This window comes from Saccopteryx bilineata, chromosome 1 (genome assembly GCF_036850765.1).
Source record: "Saccopteryx bilineata isolate mSacBil1 chromosome 1, mSacBil1_pri_phased_curated, whole genome shotgun sequence".
Lineage (NCBI taxonomy): Eukaryota > Metazoa > Chordata > Mammalia > Chiroptera > Emballonuridae > Saccopteryx > Saccopteryx bilineata.
In genome coordinates this window covers 242,505,145-242,528,238 of record NC_089490.1, presented here as the reverse complement: position 1 = coordinate 242,528,238, position 23,094 = coordinate 242,505,145, and the positions used below count along the sequence as shown (strand labels likewise).

At 35.5% G+C, this 23,094-nt stretch overlaps 1 protein-coding gene across 5 annotated transcripts in view; it reads right to left on the bottom strand.

Moving 5' to 3' along the window:
• The window catches only part of NIPBL (NIPBL cohesin loading factor), a 213,506-nt gene that overhangs the window by 146,426 nt on the left and 43,986 nt on the right, over positions 1–23,094 (bottom strand). The window contains exon 1 of one of the 5 annotated variants that reach the window (XM_066239919.1): positions 11,692–11,712. The exons of the other annotated variants lie outside the window; for them this stretch is intronic. The gene's annotated coding sequence lies outside the window, so the exon portion shown is untranslated. Of the gene's footprint in view, positions 1–11,691; positions 11,713–23,094 lie in introns of those variants that run through there. 5 annotated transcript variants of the gene reach the window in all.

The window sequence follows — 23,094 nt, the reverse complement described above, 5'->3', positions numbered from 1 at the left end:
CCTTCCTCTCCCGCAGCTATGGTTCAACTGGTTCGAGCACACTGGCCCTGGACACTGAGAAGAGCCCTGTGGAGCCCCGACCTCAGGTGCTAAAAATAGTTCAGTTGCAAGCATGGCCCCAGATGGGTAGAACATCAGCCCAAGATGGAGGTTGCCCGGTGGATCTCAGTTGGGGCACATGTGGCTATCTATCTCCCATCCTATCACTTGTAAAAGAAAAAAAGACATTTTAGATTCAAGGATACAAATAAGTTGAAAGTAAAATAATGGAGAAGATATTCCAAACTAACAGTTAGCAATAGGAAGGCTCAAGTGGCTATATTAATAGCAGATGAAAGAGACTTTGAGATAAAGACAAAGAAGAGAATATATCATAATGATAAAACGGTCAATAATACATTAGGAAAATCCAACATTTCTAGAAGTATCCAATCACACCTAACAACAAAGCTGCTAAACACATGAAGTAAAAACTGACAGAAGTGATAGAAAACCAGCAAGGACGTAAAAGACCTGAACAACACAACACTATCAACCAAGCTGACCTAATTTAACTTATATTTAAAGACTACTCCACCCAAAGACTATTCAGAATTCACATTCCTTCTTTTTTTTTTCATTTTTCTGAAGCTGGAAACAGGGAGAGACAGTCAGACAGACTTCCGCATGCGCCCAACCCGGATCCACCCGGCACGCCCACCAGGGGGCGATGCTCTGCCCATCCTGGGCGTCGCCATGTTGCGACCAGAGCCACTCTAGCGCCTGAGGCAGAGGCCACAGAGCCATCCCCAGCGCCCGGGCCATCTTTGCTCCAATGGAGCCTTGGCTGCGGGAGGGGAAGAGAGAGACAGAGAGGAAAGCGCGGCGGAGGGGTGGAGACGCAAATGGGCGCTTCTCCTGTGTGCCCTGGCCGGGAATCGAATCTGGGTCCTCTGCACGCTAGGCCGACGCTCTACCGCTGAGCCAACCAGCCAGGGGAGAATTCACATTCCTTTTAAGCACGCATAGAACATTCTCCAAACTGACCACATAGTATTAGGCTATAAACAAATCTAAATAAATTTAGAATAATAAAAGGATATTTTCTGAATAATAGAACAAAATTAAAACTTCGTAACAGAAACAAATCTGGGAAAGCCCATAAGTCAAAGAAGATATTAAAAAGGAAGTTGAATATTTCAAACTGAATAAAAATAAAAACATATCAAATGTTATGAAATAAAGCAGCGTTTATTGGAAAGTACATAAATTTAAATGCCTATATTGGAGGACGGGGAGTCTCAAATAAATAACCTAAGTTTCCACACCTTAAGAAGCTAGAAATAGCATATTAAATCCAAAACAAGAAATAATAGAGTACAATAAAATAAATGAAATAAAACTCAAACACAAAAGAGAAATGTCAATGACTTCATAAATTGTCTCCCTGAATAGAGTCAACAAAATTAACAAAACTTTAGTTAGAATGACCAAGAAAATAAGCAGACACAAATTATCAGAATTTGAAATGGAAAAGAGGAAAAATAATGATTCTTAAGTAATTAAAATCATAAGGAAATATTATGAACAACTTTAAAATAACAAATTAAGAGAATTTATGTTAAAAAGAAATCCTAGAAAACATCAACTACCAGAAATAACTACAAAAATTAGAAAATCTGAGTAAATCTAAAGCAAATAAGGACACTAATAAGCTACATATTAAAAATCTTCACACTAAAAGCCTAGGAATGATGGTTTCACTGATGGAGCTTATGAAACATGTAAGAAACAATTCATTCTATGAAGTCAGCACTATCCTGACACCAAAGCCAGGCTGAGAAACACAAGAAGATTGACTATATAGATCAATATCCCTCATGAACATAGATATAAAATTCCTTTTAAAAAGATTAGCAAACAATGCAGCAACATATAAAAAGGATTATACATTATGACCAAGTGAGAATTTTCCTAAGAATGCAAGGTAGGTTTACCATCCAAAAATCAATTAATCTAAAATACTATATTCATAGAATAAAACACAAAAACCTTATGATCATTTCAATAGATGCAGAAAAAACACGTAACAAAACCTAATATCCATTCATTATAAAAATGCTCAAAAAATTTCTTTAACTTATTAAAACATTGCTTAGAGAAAAAGATAAATAAAACATTCCATACTCATGGAACTGGCAGGCAATTCCTGTTAATACAGCAATTTTCCTCAAATTGATATATAGATTCAACAATCTTTTTCAAAATCCCAGCTGGCTTAAAAACAAACAAACAAAAAAACCAGAAACGAGCTGATCCTAGTTTTATATGGAAATCAAAGGATCTAGAATAGCATCTGAAAAAAAAACACAAAACCACAAAGTCAGAGAATTTACCCTAGTACAGTACATATAAAGCTACAGTAATCGAGAGAATGTGTAATTAGTTTAAGAATAGGTGTAAGAGTATCAATGAAGAGAACTGAGATTCCAGAAATAAATCCTTATGTTAGATTGATTTTTCACAAATGATAACAACAAATGGTTTTGGGACAACTGGATATCATATGCAAAATAAATAAATAAACTTCAACCCTATACCAAACATAAAAATTAATTCAAATGGATCAAAGAGCTAAATGTATGAGATAAAATGATAAATGATAAACAGGAGAAAATCTTTGTGGCCTTGTGCTAGGTAGGCAAAGAGGTCTTAGAAAACAAAAGCATGAGCCATAAAAGATAAAACTGATACGCTTGACTTCAATAAAGTTAAAAACTTTGTACTTTCAAAAACAACCAGACAATAAAAAGACAAGCCACAGACTGGTAGAAATATATTAGCAAATCATGTATTTGACAACACCCTTCTATTCAGAATATAGACAAACTCTAACAACTGAAAAAGACAACAAATCCAGTTCTAAAATGGGCAAAAGACTTGCTTGAATAGACATTTTACTAAAGAAGACATATGAATAGCTCATAAGCACAAAAACATGCTCAACACCATTAAACATTCGAAGTGTGTTAAAACCACAATGAGATACCACAACACACCCACTAACTTGGCTATAATTAAAAAGATAATATCAAGTATTGATGAGAATGCACAGAAATTGGAATTCATATACAAATGGTACAGCCATTTTAGAACACAGTTCGGCAGTTTCTTAAAAAATTAATTTATTGCCTGACAGGCGGTGGCACAGTGGATAGAGCATAGGACTGGGATGCGGAAGGACCCAGGTTCGAGACCCCGAGGTCGCCAGTTTGACCGCGGGCTCACCTGGTTTGAGCAAAGCTCACTAGCTTGGACCCAAGGTTGCTGGTTTGAGCAAGGGGTTACTCAGTCTGCTGAAGGCCCATGGTTAAAGCACTTATGAGAAAGCAATCAATGAACAACTAAGGTGTCGCAACGAAAAACTGATGATTGATGCTTCTCATCTCTCTCCGTTCCTGTTTGTCCCTATCTATCCCTCTCTCTGACTCTCTCTCTGTCTCTGTAAAAAAAAAAAAAAAAGGTAATTTATTGTAGGTCCTAGCAATTCCATTTTTGGAAATCTAAGGAAGAGAAATAAAAACATATGCCCACACAAAGACATGCCTGTGAATGGTCAAAAAAACATTATTCATAAAAGTGAAAAACTAGAAATGATCAAAGTGTCTTTCAACCAATGAAAGAATAAACAAAATAGAGTGTTTTGATATGATGAAATAACATTCAGCAATAGGAAGGAACAAAATATTCATACGTGTTATGCCATGGACGAACCTCTAAAACATTATGCTAAGTGAAAGGAGTTAGACGCAAAAGACTCCATGTCCTTTTATATGCAATGTCTACAAAATTTATAGAAACAGAAAGTAGAACAGTAATTGCATAAGGTAGGGGGAAGGGTGTGGAGTTGAGAGCTGACCACAAACAGGCTTGAGGGAGATTTTGGGGATTACAAAAAAGTTCTAAAACGGACTGTGTTGATGGCTGCACAACACCATAATTTACTTAACACCACTGAATTGTATGCTCCTAATAGGTGAAGTTTATATCATGTAAATTATACATCAACAAAGTTATAGAAATGCAGATATTACATTTTCCTAGGTCAGTATCTTTTTCTTAAAAAGATAATCATACAAAAACTTACTGTACATATTAGTGATATACTGACAATTTCTAGGAATTCATATACTATACAAACACTATGATTTGGTGGTATTAATTAGCTCTAAACTGCACTTGACAAAATTTCTTGTGAGAAATAAAAATATCAATCATGCAATTTAAGCAAGCTCACACACTGTCACCTGCAGGTAGTGAGACCATTTCACTTAGCCTAGGATGGCAGTTACATTCAATGGAATTACAGGGGTCTTTGGATTACAACACAGTTCCGTTCCTATGACAGTGAAGTAACCCAAATTTCAGTGTAAGTCAAAACACAATCTAGCCCAAGGGTCTCAAACTTCCGGCCAGCCGAACAATACTGTACTGATTTTTTTTTGTTTTCAACTGCAGTGAGAAAAGTGTTGCGTAACAGTTGCCTTTTGTAGACCTAGTGTGGCCTGCCAAATGGCTGTGATCTTGCTCTGCGGCCCACATGCTGAGTTGAGTTTGAGACCCCTGATCTAGCCTAAGTCACTTACCTATCCTAACAGTTGTAAAATCATAATCTAGAACATAAAAACACAAGCCACAAAAAAAGGAAAAGGACATAAATATACTGTGCTGTACTGGAGTAACAGAAAAAAAAAAAGACAAAAAATGAGTGTAAAAAAGTATGACGCAAACAGTGTAAGCGGAAACATTCATGTCTCAATTTTTTAAAGATTTTATGGGACTGAGCATCGAGACTATTGTAACTAGAGGACTCCGTGTATCTTGTTTGGAATAGAATCATTGATACATAAGAGTAGGAAGGCATCTTATAAATAATCTAGTCCAATCCCTTTGTTTTACATGAGAACAAGCAAAAAGATAAAATGATTTGTTCAAGAGCACACTTTGAAAGTTAATTGCAGAACTTCCTGTTTCCTGACTTTCCTGCTCTTCTTCTACATCAGGGGTAGTCAACCTTTTTATACCTACTGCCCACTTTTGTATCTCTGTTAGTAGTAAAATTTTCTAACCACCCACCGGCTCCACAGTAATGGTGACTTATAAAGTAGGGAAGTAACTTTACTTTATAAAATTTATAAAGCAGAGTTATAGCAAGTTAAAGCATATAATAATAATTACTTACCAAGTACTTTATGTCGGATTTTCGCTAAGTTTGGTAGAATAAATCTTTATAAAACAACTTACTATAGTTAAATCTATCTTTTTATTTATACTTTGGTTGCTCTGCTACCGCCCACCATGAAAGCTGGAACGCCCACTAGTGGGCGGTAGGAACCAGGTTGACTACCACTGTTCTACATGATAGCTTGATTGAAAGAAAAAAATGGTACAAGATTATAAAAAACAATCAGAGGAAATACCCAGGCAACAACAAAGCAGATGATTAATTTTTTATCCTATTAACATATCTCTTGTAGCCCCGAAGCTGGCATTTTATATTCTCTCAATGCTGGCATTTTATATTCTATTAAAAGAGAACTTTTTACACATTTATTATCTCATTTAGTACTCAAACATCCTCATGAAAAGAATTACCTTATTTAATAATTGGTGAAATTGAAGTTCAAAATAATCAACTTGCCCTAGAAAGCATGTAAATACCAGAAATTTAAAAACTAAATTTATTTGATTTCATAGCCCATGCCTATTTTTCACACTTTAAAGAAATGATTTCCAAAACAATTATTTCAATAAATACTGTTGTGCTTACATCTCCAACAAATAAAAATTATCTTTTTTAGAAAAGTCACAAAATAGACACTTAAAAAAGATAGATTAAAAAGAATATATATCTAGAAGTTCTAATTTTCTTTGCCCAATGAGCTAAATTATCTTGCACTCTCCCAGTGCCACCTTATCGCATCTTTCCAGTACACATAGACCAATCTGGAAACCACTGTTCTAGATAGTACTCCAGAAGTGAAGACCATTCCTCTTCTTTGAAATTTTATTCTGTTCTTAACACTTAAGAGCTTTAATTCCTAACATCATCAATTTCTCTACTAAATTTATTTTTCTATTCTTCCTCTCTTCTATTTCTAGACTCTTGAAATGAAAAACATATCCACTTAAAACCTGTAACAGTCCATCAATAAAGCTGGACATTCTCAGTTAAAATCAGGGTTTTTAAATAACTATGAAGAAACTACACAAAGAATTGAAAACTATAATGTTTCTGTTTTCTGTCAAAAGGTTTATAGTGTTTACATAGGAAAGATAAAAAACTTATGTAAGAAAAAAGGAAATGTTTTCATAATATTAATATTGGCTTTTTAATAAAAGCAGCAAGTAATCTCTGAACCTCACAGAAAATATAAAATTTTTGTTTGAGCTTAATAAAGATCATTGAGACAATTGTTGATCGGTGTTGAATGAAACAAGGAAGGTAGCAATCAGATTGCAGTATATGCTTCATTAGAATTCAATGACTCTACAATATGCTTCATTACAAGTTTGCTGTAAAATACTTCTATCTAGCTTAAAATGCTTAAATGTTGCTGGCTTTGAACTGCCTTTTACCAACATGAAGTGCAATTCAATATATAGTAAAATCCTGCTTCGCAAATTCAGCTTTTGCTGTCCAATTACTTCCAGATGTTAGAATCTTTCCTTTACCTAATCAAACTTGTTCTCTATAAATTGATGCATAGTCACTTCATTATAAACCAGTGTTTCTCTTCCCAACCAACTGTAACCTTTTTAGGGGTAGTATCATCCCGACTGAGAATGGATGTTCTAAAATATCTTTCACAAAACTGTATTATAAAGTCACAGGAGTCAATTTTTAAAAATAACTTCACAAAAAGAAGATAAAGAAAGCATATTTTTATTGCTTAAGAGAGTTATCTTCTTGAATGAATCCCAGTACTATTTTCAAGACATGAAACAGACAAAAGCAAATTTGGAAAGAAATGAAGTTGGTCAGAACCGGCATTCAAAGAAAGACTGGGAACTGCAAAGGACTCAGTGACTGTAATATTTGGTGCTAATTTCACACAAAATTTGACTATAAAATGTGTAGACATAGCAAAATCAAGACAATTATAGTAAAAAAGGAAGAAAGGAAGTGAAAAAAGGAGGAAAGGAAGGGAAAATAGGGAAAAGAAAGAAAGAGGAAGGAAGGAAGAAGGGAGGGAAGAAAGGCGGAAAGTAAAAGAATGGAGAGAACGAAAGACATTGCTGAGTAAGTTCTAAAAGCCAAAAATCACTGATTTTTAGATGCCTCTAACCACTTGATTCCAATTATGTTACTTCTGTTTGTACTATAATTATTTCTACAGAAAATAGAAAATAGCTTTATTAACAAAGTAGTTTTAATCTATGCCTGATAATTTTTATTTGGGTTAATATTATATAAGCAATTAGTTATCAGCCATCTCAAAAGAGATCTTCATAGGCAACTCCAATACAGTAGTGCCAACGTGATCATCCTGCTCTATCTACTCTATCTTCAAATCTTCGAGTTATTCTTCTAAAACTCATGTGTAATCTCATGCTACTTCCATATTAATGCATACTTCTATTTCTGCATTTGTACCCTATTGTAATTATTTATGAAATCTGAGTTTCATGTTAAATTATGAACTACTTGATGGCATGGACATTATCATTTATCTTTATATTTCCAGTGCCTATTATAATACCAGACTGTTTTACATACGGAATAATAAACATTACGCTTAAGTGTTGGCCTGTTAATAAGCACTTTACTACATGTACGTGTGTGTGTATATGTATATATGCACAACCAAACTGACTTTTCAAAAATATTTTTCTAATTTCTATCAAAATAAGATTATCTGATCAAGAAAAGCTCTTTTCCTTATGTTATCAATGTTTACAGCTATTAATATTTGAGGCACATAGATGTACTATTAGAGTAGGGGTTGCATATGCAAATGCCCACACTGGTCACAAAATCATTTTAAATAAGTAAAAGCAAAGATGAATATATAAAACAAGAGAAGGAAATGGCAATCTGGTGACTGAATGCCCAAAGCAGCAACTCCACTGGCTTGTAGCCACTTGGGAATTCAGATCATATGGCTAGATCTTTGTATTTAAGAGAAGCTAGCTATCTGCCCCTCCCCTGCTTTTTTCTTTGTAATTTTTAAGATGGATTTCTGTATTAAATCTTGGCTACTTTTATTTCCTTCTTTTAAAAGACAAAACCAAACCAAACAGTGTATGGGCCAAGGAAAACAAATTTCAAGAGGTGTTTGGCCTGTAGGGCATCAGTTTGTGACCTCTAAAAAGACTTTGCTTCAATTGATAAGGACAGATTATTTAGTTTGGTTCAAGGAATTTGCACATTGCTTTGACTTATCTGCTTTTTGCCTCCTTCCGCTGGCTCCTATCAATGCAACCCTTTCAATCTTTCAGTAGGATGCAACCACATCGGCAAGTCTTCTTGTGTTCAACCTGAAAAGCTATCCACTTCCTCACATGTCAACCACCCATTCCCCAATTTCATATGCTGTCTAGTTCCTACTCTGCTCATTGCCTCAGTGAAGTATTCCACAATCTTTCCTAGACTAGATTTTGCCCTCTGTTCAACATATCCTCAAATACAATGTTCTCTTCCCAAAAGCAACTGTCAAAACTATAATGAACAATTCCTGTTACTAGTTGTTTTATAACTAATTCTCTCCCTGTTCTAAAAGGGAAGAAAAAGGGCATATTTTGTATATTACTGTATTCTAATCAAGCATGACATGTGATTGGCATCAATAAATATTTGATGAAGCAAGGAATAAAGGGTCATTTCCTACTATCACATAAAAAAATGAAGTTGTCAAAGAGGAAAATTTAAATTTTGTCCTGAGACCAAATGGGAGTTTCACTTTTAAAAAAGTATATTCTTTATTTGAACTTCTGTATATCTCTTTATTGAAATTGTTAATTATTTAGTCTCTTTAATCTCCCCAGATCTGTTTAGTACTAAAGAGATATATTAAATCTCTACATATGCACATATATATGATTGTGTTTTGTCAGTGTCTTTACATTTCATTTTTTTTGGTTTTTTATGTTTAGCTATTTGTTGAATTCAAAAAAGTTTGCCTGTTGTATTTTCTTGACAGACTTTCCTTTTATTTACCCACTTACCCAATGGTCTCTCTTGACCTCATAATTGAGTAGTTTATCTTCAGTTTAACTTTTAGTTCTACTCTATCTGGCATTAATACTGCCATTCCTGTCTTTTTTTTTTTTTTTTTTTTTTACTTTCTTTCACATTCTTAGTCCAACTCATTATTTTTATTTCCTCAACTACTTTATTCCTTTACTCTCCCTTGGTAATTTGTCTCAAATTTTAAGCATCATATATGCTAATAATTTCAGGACCTCTCTGCTGAACTCCAGATTGGTATATCCAACATTTGGATATCTAACAGCAACCTCAAACTTGAATATTTTTTTGTTTTGTTTTGAATAAGAGAAAGAGAGAGAAACAGGAGGGGAGAGAGATGAGAAGCATCAACTAGTGCTTGCAGCACTTTAGCTATTCACTGACTGCTTCTCACAGGTGCCTTGACTGGGAGCTCCTGCTGAGCCAATGACCTCTTGCTCAAGCAAGCAACCTTGGAATTTCGAACTTGGGACCTCGGCATCCCAAGTTGACACTCTACCCACTGAGCCACCACCAGTCAGGCTGACTTGAATATTTTCACGAGTTCCTCACATTGCTGTTCTTCACACCAGAGATTTCAGCAACATTCCCTATTTCGATTAAGGACAACTTATTCTTCCAGTTGCTTTGGCCAAAAATCCCGGTATTATCCTTGACTTCTTTCTTACCCCATTCTCGGATCATGAACCTCTACGTTCAAAACATATCCTAAATTCAACCATTCCCAAGCCACTTTCCTCCCTCATGGCTTCTTAATTGTTTTTTTTTTTCTCTTGCTATTTCCAAGCAATTTAACAAAGCAGTAATAGATTCTGTTAAAATATAGATCCAATCACGCCACTCTTCAGATCAAAATCCTTCAATAACTTCCTATCATTCAGAATAAAAGCCAAAATCCTTAAAATGGTGTTCAAGTTTTGAATATGAATTATATTTCTTAATCAGAAACTTGCATTGATATTCTTTACTCCCCTCAGTAAAATGCTACCCTATACCTTATTTTAGGAAACATAAGCTATGTTATACAATTAATGAGAAAAGATACGATGTTGGCTCAGAAGCTAAGAAATGAAGAAGAAATTCTTTATCTTTCCTCAGATCTCACACATCAACTCTTGAACTCAAGACGTGAGATGAAAGCACATGGTTTTATATTGTCAATCATAAACAAATATTATAGAAAGAATTTATATATTTAGAGGTAAAAGGTTTATAATTCTAATATTAATAAAACCAACTCCTTTTAAATCAAACCAATAAATGAGTTCCAGGAAAAGATCAACTTCAATTACAGCTGCTCTGATTCTAACAATAATTGTTTAAATCTGTTCAGAATAGAAAAAATATAAAACTATTTGCCCTCACTACCACCAATTCATTTTTCACTTGAATTTACACAATCTAAGATAATTGCTGTGATAAAGTGGGAGATTAAAACCGACCACAAATTCTTTCCTTGTCCTCACACTGAAGTGTAGTCTAATTTCCCTCCCTTTGAAACTGGGCTGATCTCAGTGACTTTCATGACAAATAAGAATTTGAAGAAATGACCTGGGATTACCAAAAACTAAGTCATAAGAAACTTTTCAGGTTTCAATCAATATATATTATATTACACTCTCTGGGAGCCCTGATCCACCATGTCAAATGTCCCTGTTCCATGAAACAGCCATGGTGGTGATTCTGGGCTCTGGTTGATGTCCCAGCTGAGCCCAGACTTCTCCACTAAGGTGGCACTCATTGGGTGAAGCCACCTTTCACCATACAAAGAAAGTAAAATACCTCCATGTAATCTTCACCAACATTCCATGAACAAAACTGAGCCCTACCTGAAATTCCTTACTCACAAAATTGGAAGACATACAAAAGTGGTTGTTAGTTTAAGTCACACTAAGTTCTGAGGTAGTTTGTCACACAGAAACAAATAACTGAAACATTCAGCACATTTGTATTAAACTGCCAACAAAGAAGTTTTCATTTCAAATTTAATACTACTACCTGTATTTTCCTTCTCCTCTAGAAACTAATTTTATCTATTATTCTAATACTGTGTCCCATTTTATTCCTTAAGACTTAAATGACAACATATAACTACTTTAACCCTTATCTTTTCTATGATTATGATAGCAAGTTTCAATATGTAATAAACTATCTTAAGGTTTTTATAAGCAGCAAAAAAAATCATAATCTCATTTTGTGAAAATCTTGTACTCTGAACAGTTTAAAATTACAACAAACAGTCAACTTCTCATCAAATACTTAAAATATTTAATGAACTGAAGCATAAAGATATGACTTCTATCCAGAAAACGATTTATATATGATTAAGAGGAAGTAGCAGTACTGCCCTGGGTAGAAAGAAAGGGAGTGATATACAAGTAAAATAGAAAAAATATTAAATAAAAAAAAACTCAGAATCTACTGTCATAATGCTATCTAAACAATTTGTTTTTAAAATTTACCTGATACATTAAAATGGCCAAAATCCAGAACACAGAAAACACCAAATGTTGGTGAGGATGTGAAGCAACAAAACTCTTCTTCACTGCTGGTGGGAATGCAAAACGGTACAGAAACTTTAGAACACAGTTTAGTGATTTCTTATGAAACTAAATACACTTTTTAAAAAAACTTTAATTTACTGTGTTTACACAGATTCTAGGGACCCCTGAAAGCATCCCCTTTTCCTGTATTCCCCACAACAACTTCCTTTCCCCCTTCCCCGCAACGCCCTCCCCTTTTCCCTCCAGGATTAGCTTTATTGTTCTCTATAATGTTGTGTTATATGTGTATAATTTCACCTATTTCTTTGCCTTTTCTGATCCCTTCCTATCATCCCCTTTCCCACTGGACCCAATGATCCCACCTCTGTCTCTATTCTGTTCCTCAGTTCATATTGTTCATTGGATTCCTCAAATGGGTGAGGTCATATGATATTTTTCTTTCTCTGCCTGGCTTACTTCACTTAAGATAATAGTTTCCAAGTCCATCCACGTTGTCGTAAAAGGTAAGATTTCCTTCTTTTTCATGGCCCTATAGTATTCCATTGTGTACATGTACCATTGCTTTTTAATCCACTCGTCCACTGACGAACACTTGGGCTGTTTCCAGATCTTGGATATTGTAAACAACGCTGCCATAAACATGGGAGCGCATTTCTTCTTTTGAATAATTGATGTGGTGTTCTGAGGATATATTCCTAGAGGTAGGAATGCTGGGTCAAAAGGCAGTTCCATTTTTACTTTTTTGAGGAATCTCCATGCTGTTTTCCACAGTGGCTGCACCAGTCTGCATTCCACCAGCAGTGCAGGAGGGTTCACTTTTCTCCAAATCCTCGCTAGCACTTATGTTGTTTTGTTAATGAGCACCATTCTGGCCATGTGAGGTGATATCTCATTGTGGTTTTAATTTGCATTTCTCTAATGATTAGTGATGTTGAGCTTTATTTCATCTGCCCATTGGCCATCTGTATGTCCTTCTTGGAGAAGTGTCTATTCATTTCTTTTACCCAATTTTCGATTGAATTGTTTATCTTCCTGGTGTTGAGTTTTACAATTTCTTTATAAATTTTGGTTATTAACTCCTTATTGGAAGTGTTGACGAATATGTTCTTCCATTGTGTGGGTGGTCTTTTTATTTTGTTCATATTGTCTTTAGCTGTGCAAAGCTTTTTAGTTTGATATAGTCCCATCCTTTTATTTCCCTTGCCCGTGGAGATAAATTGGCAAATATATTGCTGCAAGTGATGTTGGAGAGCTTATTGCCTATGTTTTCTTCTAGGATGCTTATGGTCTCATGACTTACATTTAAGTCTTTTATCCATTTTGAGTTTATTTTTGTAAATGATGTAAGTTGGTGGTCTAGTTTCATTTTTTTGCAGGTAGCTGTCCAATTTTCCCAACACCATCTGTTAAAGAGACTGTCTTTATTTTACTCCATTATATGCTCTTACCTCCTTTGTCAAATATCAATTGTCCATAAAGCTGTGGGTTTATTTCTGGGTTCTCTGTTCTGTTCCATTGATCTATATGCCTGTTCTTATGCCAGTACCAAGCTGTTTTGAGTACAATGGCCTTGTAGTATAACTTGGTATCAGGAAGTGTGATACCACCTATTTTATTCTTCTTTTTCAAGATTGCTGAGGCTATTCATGTTCCCTTTTGGTTTCGTATTAATTTTTGAAATATTTCTTCTATATCTTTGAAATATATCATTGGTATTTTAATAGGAATTACATTGAATTTATAAACTGCTTTGGGTAATATGGACTTTTTTTTTTTTCATTTTTCTGAAGCTGGAAACAGGGAGAGACAGTCAGACAGACTCCCGCATGCGCCCGACCAGGATCCACCCGGCACGCCCACCATGGGGTGATGCTCTGCCCATCCTGGGCGTCGCCATGTTGCGACCAGAGCCACTCTAGCGCCTGAGGCAGAGGCCACAGAGCCATCCCCAGCGCCCGGGCCATCTTTGCTCCAATGGAGCCTTGGCTGCGGGAGGGGAAGAGAGAGACAGAGAGGAAAGAGCGGCGGAGGGGTGGAGAAGCAAATGGGCGCTTCTCCTGTGTGCCCTGGCCGGGAATCGAACCCGGGTCCTCCGCACGCTAGGCCGACGCTCTACTGCTGAGCCAACCGGCCAGGGCCTAATATGGACATTTTAATGATGTTTATTCTTCCTGACCATGAGCATGGTATATGCTTCCACTTGTTTGTATCTTCCTTGATTTCTTCTATCAATGTTTTATAATTTTCCGAGTACAAGTCCTTTACCTCCTTGGTTAAATTTACTCGTAGGTGCTTTATCTTTTTTGTTGCTATTGTGAAGGGGATTGTTTTCTTAATTTCTCTTTCAGACAGATCATTGTTAGTGTATAAAAATGCCTCTGATTTCTGAGTATTAATTTTATATCCTGCCACCTTGCTGAATTCATTTATCAGGTCCAGTAGTTTTTTGACTGAGACTTTAGGGTTTTCTATATACAGTATCATATCATCAGCAAATAATGATAGTTTTACTTCTTCTTTTCCAATTTGGATGCCTTTCATTTCTTCTTCTTGTCTGATTGCTGTGGCTAGGACTTCCAGAATTATGTTGAATAAGAGTGGTAAAAGGGGGCACCCCTGCCTTGTTCCGGATCTTAAGGGGATTGCTTTTAACTTTTGTCCATTGAGTATGATGTTGGCTGTGGGTCTGTCATAGATGTACTTTATTATGTTGAGGTATGTTCCCTGTAATCCTACTTTGCTGAGAGTTTTTATCATAAATGGATGCTGGATTTTATCAAATGCTTCTTCTGCATCTATTGAAATTATCATGTGGTTTTTCTTCTTCCTTTTGTCTATGTGTTGAATCACACTGATTGATGTGCAAATATTGTACTAGCCTTGCATCCCCAGAATAAATCCCACTTGATCATGGTGTATGATTTTTTCATGTATTGCTGGATCCGGTTTGCTAATATTTTGTTGAGGATTTTAGCATCTAAAATCATCAAGGATATTGGCCTATAGTTTTCTTTCTTTGTCTTTGCCTGGTTTTGGATTCAGAATTGTGCTTGCCTCATAAAAGGAGCTTGGAAGTCTTTCCTCCTCTTGAATTTTTTGAAATAGCTTGAGAAGTCAGCAATCATACTCCCTGGTATTTACCCAAAGGAGTTGAAAACTATGTCTACACAAAAACCTGAACATGGATGTTTACAATAGTTTTATTCATAATAGTCAAAACTTGGAAGCAATCAAGATGTCCTTCCACAGGTGAAAGAATAAAAAGAAATGAGCTATCAAGCCATGAAAAGACATGGAGAAATCCTAAACCCACATTGCTAAGTGAAAGAGCCAATCTGAAAAGGCTATATTATACGTAGTATGATTCCAAATATAAAACATTCTGGAAATGGCAAGATTAGGGAAAGATCAGTGGTTGCCAGCAGTGCAGAGAAGGGAGAGAAATGAATAGGCAGAGCACAGAAATTGTTTAGGGCAGTGAAAATACTCTGTATGATATTATAGTAATGTATACAGGTCATCACACCTTTATCCAAATCAACATAATGTACAAGACCAAGAGTAAACCCTAAGGTAAATTATGTGCTTTGAATGATTATGACGTGTCAGTACAAGTTCATCCCTGGTAAAAAAAAAAAAAAAAAAAAAAAAGCACCATTCTGGTAAGTGATGTTGATAATAGGAGAGGCTATACATGCCTGGGGGTTGGGAGTATATAACAAACATTTGCATCTTCATCTCAATTTTGTCATAAACCTAAAACAGCTCTTTAAAAGATTAAATTAACAACCAAATATGAAAATTTAAAATGACACCACATTGGTGAATGTGAGGGAATAGAGAGCAAAGAATACGAATATAATACACATATACTTATTAATTATGCAAGTCAATTATTCTTGATCTTTTGAGGTCCTGTTCTTTATGTGAAAAATGGAGATAGTTCCTACAACCTTGAGTTTTAGAGACAATGTACACAAAACACCTTGCACAGTATGGGCCATCAGTGGTGGACAGAAATTCAGTAAGGATAGCTTTAAGGCCCTATCTAGTTGGCTCAGAATAGAGCATCAGCCTGGTGTGTGGAAGTCCTGGGTTCAATTTCCAATTAGGGCACACAGGAGAAGCGACCATCTGCTTCTCCATCCCCTATCCTCTCTCTCTCTCTTCCCCTCCTGCAGTCATGGCTCAAACGGTTTGAGCAAGATAGCCCTGGGTGCTGAGAGGATGGCCGCATGGCCTTGCCTCAGATGCTAAAATAGCTCAGCTGCTGAGGAACAGAGCAGTGGCCCCAGATGGGCAGAGCATCACCCCCTATTGAGCTTGCCAGGTGGATCTCAGTCAGGGTGCATGGGAGAATTTGCCTCCCTGCCTCTAACCCTCTCACTTAATAATAATAATAAAAAAAGGCAGCTTTAAAATAATTACTAGTATTATTAGAAAAGCATAACATATTAAGACTTACAGCAATAAAACAATAAACAGAGTTATATGGCAACCAAATTAATTTTCTCTAAGGTGTAACTAACATAAAATGCTGTAATTATTGTCACATTCACTTAACTAGTATTGAGCACCTACTATAATTCTCAGGTAGGTACAGTGCTACCGTAAGAAAGGCATAACCTGACAGAAGCATTTTAGGGAAACTCAGCTGTAGTCTAGGTAAATCTTTTTTATTTTTTTTCCATTGATTTGAGAGAGAAAGGAAGGGAGAGAGGACTGGGGGGACGGGAGTGAAAGACAGAGAAAAGCATCAACTCGTTGTTCCACTTGGTTGTACACTTATTGGTTGTTTCTCATATGTGCCCTGATCTGGGATCAAACCCAAAACCTCAGCAAGGCAGGACAAGGTTCTATCCACTGAACCACCCCACCAGGGCCTAGTTTATGTTAATCTTAAGGAATATAGTAGATGATCATAAAAGTGGATTTTTTCATTGACAAAATTGAAATCTTCATGAAAAAGTGTAGTTACTAAAAATCAACATAAAACCCAAAAATTTTAATTAAAAGAATCAATTCTCATCTGCAAAACTTAGAACTAAAAAGTCAGCAAAGATGCATTTATCAAGTGTTCAAAAGTGGTAAGGTTATTGTGGAGTGAGCCAAAGGAATTAAGTCAGGTGAGATCTTAATTTTCACAGTCAGGAAGGTTAGGCTAAGGGGATGATGAAGTTACTAAAGTAACTGAGTTATCAATGAACTGGATTTAGAAATGGGTATGAGACTGAGAAGAAAATATTTATAAATGATACCTAGCAAAATGAGCAGAGCAGGAGATTAAAACAAATTTAGAGATAGAGTGTGGAACACTATGTTCCTGTTCTGTTTGAACAGAAGAAAAAAAAGCAGGGAATTTGACTGGAACACAGGGAAATGGACAGATAACAGGATACAAAACTTATGTACTTTCCCTTAGCTCAGCCTCAAGCAGAATAACCTTCAAGCAACATGGAATACTGGCAAGAACAGGTTTTAATTCCACCACTTATTAGTTCATGACTGTGGGTTATTTAGCCTCTTTAAAGGTTTCCTCAGACATAAAATGAGGATAATAGTACCCAACCCACAGTTATTTTAAAGAATGAAATAATGTTTATAAAATCAATGTAGGAGACATTGATAAAGATTATTAATAGCTTTGAGATGCACCATGACATAACAGAAATGAATGTATTTTAAAATAATTTATATTAGGACTATTGATAAATAGCATCACTCATTGAATACTTTCTAGATGCTAGGCATTTGCTAGTTTACATAAATTTAAATCTTTACTAGATTCTTACCTGATAGGTATTAACTTAAATAACTGCTTAATAACACTGTAAAATAGTTTTCTTTAAAAAATGTAATTACTGTCTCTTAGCCTGATATTAAGAATATAAAATATGTAAGATTACATTAGCAAAGAGACCGGTATATTGGAAGTAAGCAGTCAAAGAAAAAGGCCTTTGGCAGAGGGCTCAGGAAATATCATAGAAAACTGAAGCAAAATGAAAACATCTGGGGTGGGGATTGGGAATGAAAACCTGGAAAAGGAATATGAGAGATGAGAGTCTAAGAAAAAAAATCTATTTATTAGCTAGAATGGGGGTGTTCTGTTATAGCTAATAATAACAGCAGCTAATGTCTGCTATGCATGTTACTAGCTGCTTTATATTCATGTTACCATTTAATTTTCATAGCAATCTTGCAAAGCATCAAAAATGTATTAATTTGGATGTGAGCACAGTAAAAGAGTATACAAATGCTGTATAAGGTTGCATACCTGAAGTTTATATGTTATTAACCAATGTTACTCCAATAAATTAAAAAATTTACTGAGTACCTGCTAAGTGCCAGACATTGTAAATACAACTATATAAAACAATACTGTCCTGCTCTAACCAGCTTGCAGACTATTGTAGAAACTGAACCTCTTTTCAAAGGAGTTAAGCAATTTGCCTGAACTCACACAGGTAATAAGGGACAGAGTGATCAAATCTAAAACCCATACTCTTAACCACTACACTTATTGCCTCAACACAATTAAAAAATAAATTCTAGGCTCAGTGGTAGAGTGTTGGCCTGGCGTGGAGTCCCGGGTTTGATTCCCAGCCAGGGCACACAGGAAAAGCGCCCATCTGCTTTTCCACCCCTCCCCCTCTCCTTCCTCTCTGTCTCTCTCTTCCCCTCCCTCCCACAGCCAGGGATCCACTGGAACAATGTTGGCCCAGGCACTGAGCATGGCTCTGTGGCCTGTGCCTCAGGCGCAAGAATGGCTCTGGTTGCAACAGAGCAATGCCCCAGATGAGCAGAGCATCGCCCCCTGGTGGGCATGCCGGGTAGATCCTGGTTGGGCGCATGCAGGAGTCTATCTGACTGCCTCCCCGTTTCCAACTTCAGAAAAATACAAAATAAATAAATAAATAAATAAATTCTATAATGCTGACAACCTATAAAACTACAGGAATTTATATAGTGTTTCCTCAAGAAACATAAAAACACATTATTTAAATATTTAGATAATTTATAAATAAATAATTTAATTCAATAATATTCGTGCTAACTGCAGTTGTAAAACTTAACAGCTTAAAAATTTGAGTAATTAGTTCAGAAGAAAAATAGCTGTTATCCAAAGCTAATATCTATAGTCAGAGTTCTTTATTATCTGATCTAGTCTGATTAATCACTTATGCAATCATATAACAAATAAAAAATCCTAAAGATGAAACAATAATGGATCTTTGTGGAAGGCAAAAATGTGAGCAGAAAAATCATAACAATGCCATCTATAGGACAATTAGTAGAATGCAGTGAACTAACTTGGAACTTGCAAACATAATTCTTAATCACCTTCATTATAAATTTATAGAATGAAATTTAATCATCATGAAAGTACTCAAAACTGGGTATTACCCTACACATTATAATACCAGAAATTGGCAGGGCTCAATTTGTAAGTGTCATATAATACTATATATAAAGTTTTTACAAATAATTGTGAACACTTTCACAGCTATCAGTTTTAACTAGGTCTTAGCACTTAATGTATATCCTCTTAGACTTAAATTCAAGCCAAACAGTTGGTATCTAATACAGATTTTAACACAGAAAGGCAAAACAAGTGAAGACTAAACAGTAAGTTATAAGTAACACTTAAGCCTGCAGGAAAAGCTTCTCCTAGACATGAAATTTTACAAGAGTATTTACCAGAATACCTAAGCTGTAAAGTAATATAATTAATTAAATACTGTTGTGTTTCAGGTCACTAAAAAAAATATGAAAGCGAAAAACTGGTCAATTTCTGAAAATAATCTTGAAAAGTAATTTTTAATAAAAACTATTAACCAACAAAAATTAAAAGTACTTAGAGGTGTTAGAAAAGATAGCTGTAGCTCATATCTACAAACATATTGCCTTGCCCTATCATCACTCACACTTAAAATTCCCTTTTACCAAAAATAAGGTAAGGAAAGGCAAACAAATGTCTACGGGTTTGCTTTATGACATTTCATTTATTCTCTCAACAAAATTTCCATGGTACATAAAATTATCAAGTTTAGGCATAACAATACTATTAGATAAATTAGGTAATACACCATGTATTTCCCCATGTATAACACATACCCTTTTCCAAAAAATTTGAGATCTAAAAACTGGGTGTGTCTTATACAGTGGTTGTAGACTTTTTTACTTGCATTTCTCGCTTTTTTGCGCAGATGAGGAGTTGTATGAATTTTATGATGAATAAAACTTGAGTTCAATAACTTTTTGTATTTTTTTTTCAAATTCCCAGCCCTGCCTGACCAGGTGGTAACGCAGTGGATAGAGCGTTGGACTGGGATGTGTCGGACCCAGGTTCGAGACCCCAAGGTCGCCAGCTTGGGCGCGGGCTCATCTTGTTTGAGCAAAAGCTCACCAGCTTGGACCCAAGGTCGCTGGTTCGAGCAAGGAGTTACTCAGTCTGCTGTAGCTCCATGGTCAAGGCACATATGAGAAAGCAATCAATGAACAACTACGGTGTCGCAACGAAAAACTAATGATTGATGCTTCTCCTCTCTTTCTGTTCCTGTCTGTATGTCCCTATCTATCCCTCTCTCTGACTCTCACTCTGTCTCTGTAAAAAAAAAAAAAAAAAATCCCAGCCCCCAAAATAAGGTGCATCTTATACATGGGGGAATGCGGTATATAGGTAAAACCAACCTCAGAGATATTACCTGCCCTACTTCACAAAATACAGAAAGTCAAATTCAAGAATTTTTGGAATACAACTTAATATAGGTTTTATAATACTGTGTTGTAGTCCCAAAAAACTACAGTAAAAAAGCTAGGGTGACCCCAGAGCATAGACAGAAGTGTACTTGATACTTTTCAGTTTATACTAGGTTATAGTACAATACTCCTTTAACGGCCAAAGGAAAATCAAACTCGAGTTGTTTTACGCATGGATTCAAAAATTTCTAAGAATATATTCTCAAAAATGGGTAACCTCAAAATAAAACTTATAACTTGTACTATAAATAGCATAATTTTCCTTATTCTGAAATCAAACTAACGTAAGAAACAAGAGTTCTTTACAATTACAAAAAAAATTATAATAAAGATCTAATTTCTAAAAAATGAGTCAAAATCCATGATCATTATATAAAAAAACAAATGGGTAGGAAATGGGCAGTAATAGAAACTAGTTATACATAAGATGGGGCAAAAGTAGGTTTTCTGTGTTTTATGTACTCATAACTGTAAACCTACTTTTATCCCACCCTGTATTTAAAGAACCACGAGGAAATACATTGTATTTTAACAATAAAAGACTAATTATTTCTTGTTCCCCTTTCCTAATAATAATTTATCAAAACAATATAAAATTTAAAAGTTTTTACGCATTAATCAATTCTGTACTGGTCATAGTTGTCTTGAAAAACTGGCATTTTCATTTAAATAACTTTATAAACTACAGGATTTTACTCTGTGGTAAACTAGTTGTCCTTCAGCTAACTGAAGGTAAACTGAAATTCTGGCTACATTTTTTGTGAGACTACAAAAGTGGGGAAATAGTGAAAATGTGAACTAATCCTGGTAAGTTCTCAAGTCCTAAATAATCAGTTTTGATTCTAAAGTGAAATAAACATCAAGAAAATGATCATGAGCAGGAGAATGAGTATTTTCATGGAATGGCAAGGAAAGCAGCAGGCGCAGTATTACAAGATTGTTCCAAGTAGAGAGACCTTAACTTCGCTTTGGTGTGACTGTCATAACAGGATGTTATCAGACTATTACGGTTCTAAAGGTAATTTTGCTAGTTTTAAGATTTTAGCCTAGATATTTATATCTCTCACTTCCATTTTCAAAAAAGTATTCCATCCAGAAGCAATATATACCTATGAAAACGAGTGTCTCTTGGTAGGTGTGAATAGGTAGGGAAGCACTAAAAGTTTAGCTAAGAGAATTCAAGTATAATTATTTGGTGTTCAGGAAAAAATAAGGTAATCTTAAAGTTTTAAAAAGATGGGTTAAACCTGACCCATGGCAAAATGTAATTTATAGACCCTGAATGGCAAGATCAAAATAAGAGCAAACGGTAACTTTGCAACAAAGCAAAAAATTGAAGTGGAGAGCAAAGTAACTATGGCAGCATCCAAAGACACTGGGGAGTACAGATCTCTATTTCTGAGTCTGGGTATGACTTAAACATCCTCAAAGTATAATTATGGTTAAATCTTCTGATTAAACATTGTGATTTACATTTTTTCCAAAGGTGCTAAAGAGTAGTGAATACTTTAAGATGAAAGAATAAGCTCAGTCTGAAAAAAAAAAGAAAGTATAAGAAACTAACAAAAAGAGATAAAATCCCAGACACAGATTAAAGATGCCAGTGAATGAATACTAACATAATGCAGTCACATACTATGTAATGACAACGACTGTGTTCTGAGAAATGTGTCATCAGTCAGCTTCATTGTTATGCAAACATCATAGAGAGTACTTAACATATACCTAGACCAGGGGTCCGAAACCTATGGCTTGCGAGCCAGATGTGGCTCTTTTGATGGCTGCATCAGGCTTGCAGAAAAATCTTTAATAGAAAAAAAAAATAACGTTAAAAATATAAAACATTCTCATGTATTACAATCCATTCATTTCCTACTGCTCATGTTTATGGTTGCGGGTGGCTGGAGCCAATCACAGCTGTCCTCCAGAACAACACCAAATTTTTATTGGATAATGCCTAACGTGCACAAGTCATTGTGAGGTCAGGAAATAAACTTCCCTCCTTTTAATCAAGCAGTCAGCTAGCTAATTGCAGAAACCCTTTTGACGAAGAAGATGGCTAAAAGAAAAAATGATGAGGAGTATCATACTTTTCAGCAGGAATGGACAAGGAATTCGCCTTTGCAGAGAGAGCAGGTTCTGCAGTGTGTCTAATATGCATTACATTGATGAAACGGTCAAATATAAAGCGGCACTTCAACACACGCCATACTACATTTGCATCGAACTATTCAGCAGGGGACAGCAGGAAGAAAGCATGTCAAGAGCTACTGTGCAGAGTGCAAGCTAGTCAGCAGCAACTCTGTTTGAACCCAACAAGGTGACTAGAATTCGGCTAGTTTTGCTGGTGCTTTAGCAACTGTGGGAAATGGAAAGCCAGTCACAGATGGGGAGTATGCCAAAACATTCATGCTTGCTTGATGTTGCCAATGAACTTTTTGATGACTTTTCAGATAAAAACAAGATAATTAAATGAATAAAAGACATGCCTCTGTTGGCAAGAACTGTTCACGATCGTACCATCATGATGGTAATCAAATTGAGGCAACACAAGTGAAGGACATAAATGCAGCACCATTCTTTTCTCTCGCTTTGGATGAA